At 39.2% G+C, this 3987-nt stretch overlaps 1 non-coding gene across 1 annotated transcript; it reads right to left on the reverse strand.

Annotated features, from left to right (window-relative positions):
* Positions 1 to 2368: 2368 nt before the first annotated feature.
* Positions 2369 to 2475, reverse strand: LOC145091119 (small nucleolar RNA R71). The gene has a single exon (XR_013702007.1). It is a non-coding gene; the product is annotated as a small nucleolar RNA R71 (small nucleolar RNA).
* Between the last annotated feature and the right edge of the window lie 1512 nt (positions 2476 to 3987).

The raw sequence follows: 3987 nt of genomic DNA on the forward strand, positions 1-3987 counted from the left end.
ACTTGAGGGTAAGTTACAAAAACACATATTATGAACAATGATATGTGCATAATTAGTTAATTATTTAGCATACATTTTTATTCATTTTTAACTAATTATGTGAATAATATGGACAAAAGGTACTTAATATTGTTTAAATTTTGTTTTCAGTCCAAAAGACATGCTTGGGAGTAAAGGGAACAAAGGGAAAGCAATTAGACACCAAAGAATGAAGATTGAGGGACAAAAGCTTATCTACTCGGCGAGTCCATCAGAATATTCCAGAAGATAGCCACGACTCCTGATTTAAGACGGATAACTACGATTCTACTCGGCGAGTTGGGTCTGCTACTCGCCGAGTACACCCTCTTTTGAGATAGCTATAAAAACCGAGCCTTTATCCGATGGGACTACTTTTTTGGCGTTTTTTGAAGATCCAGCTACGATTGAGAACCCTTGAAGACGTTGAGGAACTCTAATCTTCAACCTTTTGAAGAATTAAAGCAACTAGGTTAATCATTCCACTTAGCTTTAGGAATTGAGTATGCTTAATCTAGCTAAACTTGTTTTTGTGTTTGTTTTTACTGCAACTATGAGCTAAATACGTTTTTGGTTTTTGTTTGGGGAATACCAAGGAACTCCTATGGTTTAATTCTTAGTTTTTGGTTAATCGTTTATTGGTGATCTATTAAATTAAGTTTGTTAAAGAACCTTATGCATTAATCACAATTATTTCTGTTAATTGGAAGACAATTAAGCTGCATGAACATCTCTTAGTTGTTAACCTCATATGTCTATGTGAACACTAAATCATATGCTTAGGAATAATGATTATGAAACTAAGATTAATGAGACAATAGTTAGATTAATGTGTGAGCTTGTTTGAGAAACCATCAAACAAGAGGTTAATTGAACCACTAAATTGATTAACCACTACAAATCTTATTTAATCCAAATTATTAATCTAGGGTATTAATTAGTTTAAACACTTGATCACTGCTTGAATTAATTAATTGTCTAAGGGTTAGGAGTAATGAGCATGAACCTAATCACTATAATTGGTAGCCAATAACAATTAATCTATCATAAATATAAAATAACCATAGGAGTGAATTGGTTGAACCTAAATAGAAACATCTTTATCAAATTTGGTGAATTAGTTGTTTGCTTTAGTACTTAGTTAATTAAGTGTTTTATGGTGTGCTTAAGTTTCTAGTCTTGTAAAACTAGAAGAAAAACCTTTTACTTTCATTAATTGCTTAGTTAAAATTAGCCATTAGCTTAATTTTCCGTTCCCTGAGTTTGATACCCTACTTACTCAACTATACCACTAAAAGACAGGTTCACTGCCTTTGTGTGTTAAATTTATTAATAAAAAGTAGGAATAAAACAAGTGCATTTACACACATCAAGTTTTTGGCGCCGTTGCCGGGGAACGGTTCTAAATAATTTATCTAATTCCTAATTTTTTCGATCCTTTGTGTGAGTTTACTGGCCCAAAGTTAATTTATTGCAACTTAGTAGTTAGAAATTAGGATTTAGCATCTGTTTTAGTTTTAAAATTCAGTCTAAAATTTCTTCAAAATTACACTGATACTCGCCGAGTGCAGTCGCACCTACTCAGCGAGTACAAGTGTATTTGGCAGATTAATTTTCTATTTTTTTAGTACAATTTTTTGTTCTTTTTACGTTTTTATCTTGTTTATTTCAGGACTTTCATGACCAGAGGATGAAACACCCCGCTGGTACCCCCGTTTGAAGATCCCGAATCCGCATTGAAAAGGAACAAAGGAAAGGACGTGGAGAGCTCGAGTACACCAAAGAAGTCACCTTTGTCCAATTTGAAGACTGTTTTTGGGAAAAAGAAGAGCAGCAAATCAGGAGCATCCAACGCTTCTTTAGTAATCGACGAACCGGTTAAGGAAGATATTGAGTACGAGACCGAGGAAGAAGAGGAGCCTACATACGAGCACGAAACCGATTCCGAGGAAGAGTTAGCTATCACAATGGCTAAAATTGATGAAATCCCCATGGGAGAATGGAAGAAGAGGATGCGCGACAACATCGCCCGGGACTTGTGCAACCCGTAATTCCCGCGATTGATACTTTCGTCCTAAAGGTTCATATCCTAGCTTTACTTAAAGAAATACCTTTTTATGGAAAAGATCATGAAGATGCCTACAAGCATTTGGACGAAGTCAATGATGTAGTTGATTACTTCAATGTTCCAAATGTGCCCCGCGAGACTCAGCTACTTCGTATGCTTCCGGTGACATTCAAAGGTGCTGCAAAAGAGTGGCTCAAGTCACTTCCCCCCGGATCAGTCACCACTTGGGCCAAGATGAAAGAAGAATGCATTGATCACTTTTGCCCACCTTCCAAGATAGCCAAGTTGAAGAAGGCTATTGCTAACTTTGAACAACAAGCTGGAGAGTCGCTATATGAAGCATGGGAGAGGTACAAGAGCTTACTAAGAAACTGCCCACACCATGACCTAAATAGCCAGAAAGAAGTCTCCATCTTCTATGATGGAGTCAATGTCACAACCAGGCAGTTACTAGACTCGCAAGGCCCGCTCACAAAGAAGCCGCCCCCAGTGATCAAAGAATTGATTGAAGAATTCTCTAAACACTCTAGAGAATACCATAACCCTAGACATGATGTCACTAGGGGAGCCGCTTATGCAGCTACTGAAGACTTATCCACAGTCATGGCTATGTTTAAAACCAAGGATAAGAGGATGGATAAAATCTATCAAACGATCCATGCTATTCGGGTGGGTTGTGAAAACTGCAATGGGCCTCACCTCACTAGAGACTGTGACTTAGATGAGAATGGCAACAAGAAGGTGCAAGTGTGTTACTCAAGTGGAGACCGATATGATGAAGACTGGCGCAAACAAAAGAAAGAGTGGCTCCCTTATGAAGAGTACAAGAAAGCCAAGGAGGAAAGGTTTAGGCAAAAAGGGAGAGGATTCTACCAAAAGGAGGAGCCAGTGCAAGAGAGGAAGCCAAGCTTGGAAGAGATGCTCACCAAATTTGTAGCTGCTTCAGAAAAAAGACATAGTGATCATGATGCTGCAATTCAAGAAACAAGGACCATGCTTAGGAACCAGCAAGCATCTATCCACAATATAGAAACGCAGCTTGGGCAACTTGCTCAACAAATCAACCAAAGGTCACCGGGCGAACTTCCTAGCAAAACTAAAAATAACCCACGAGGCGCGCACATAAACATAGTTACAATAAGAAGTGGGAAGATAATCACTCCCCTGGAACCTATTCAGACTGATTCATCCAAGGAATCACAGAAGGAGGAGGCAGAAAAGCAAGCAGAACAACAAAACATACAATCTAACAGCCCTACTCTCCGAGTACCACGTATGGACTCGGCGAGTACACCATCAAATCCCAACAATCAGGTCCCTGAAAAGCTTTACCAGCCTCTAATGTCATACCCAACCCGAGCTAAGAAGGAGAAGCAGGAAGAGGAGTATCAGAAGTTTCTAGATCATATCAAGACTCTTCAAATCAACATACCCTTCATTGAAGCCGTCATGCAAATGCCCAAATATGCAAAGTTCCTTAAAGAACTTCTCACTAATAGAAGGAAGATGGAAGAAGTGAAGAAGGTAGTACTCAATGAAAACTGCTCAGCTGCTATGCTAAATAAGCTACCAAAGAAGAAAGGTGATCCGGGGAGTTTGACTTTACCTTGCCAATTTGGCAACTTGGCCACCATTCATGCCTTAGCCGATTCGGGAACAAGTGTGAACCTAATGCCATAATCATTCTTTAAGAAGCTGGGTCTCCCGGAACCTAGGCCAATTCGCATGGCAATTCACTTGGCAAACAAGACAGTCACCTTCCCAAGAGGCATATGCGAAGACATACTAGTCAAAGTGGACAAATTTGTTTTTCCCGCTAATTTTATCATCCTAGACATGGAGGCGGATCCACAAGTGTCCATCATCCTTGGAAGGCCCTTCCTCAACACAGCAAGTGCTAT

The sequence above is a fragment of the Lactuca serriola genome, chromosome 2 (assembly GCF_051521515.1).
Source record: "Lactuca serriola cultivar US96UC23 chromosome 2, Lser_US96UC23_V15, whole genome shotgun sequence".
Lineage (NCBI taxonomy): Eukaryota > Viridiplantae > Streptophyta > Magnoliopsida > Asterales > Asteraceae > Lactuca > Lactuca serriola.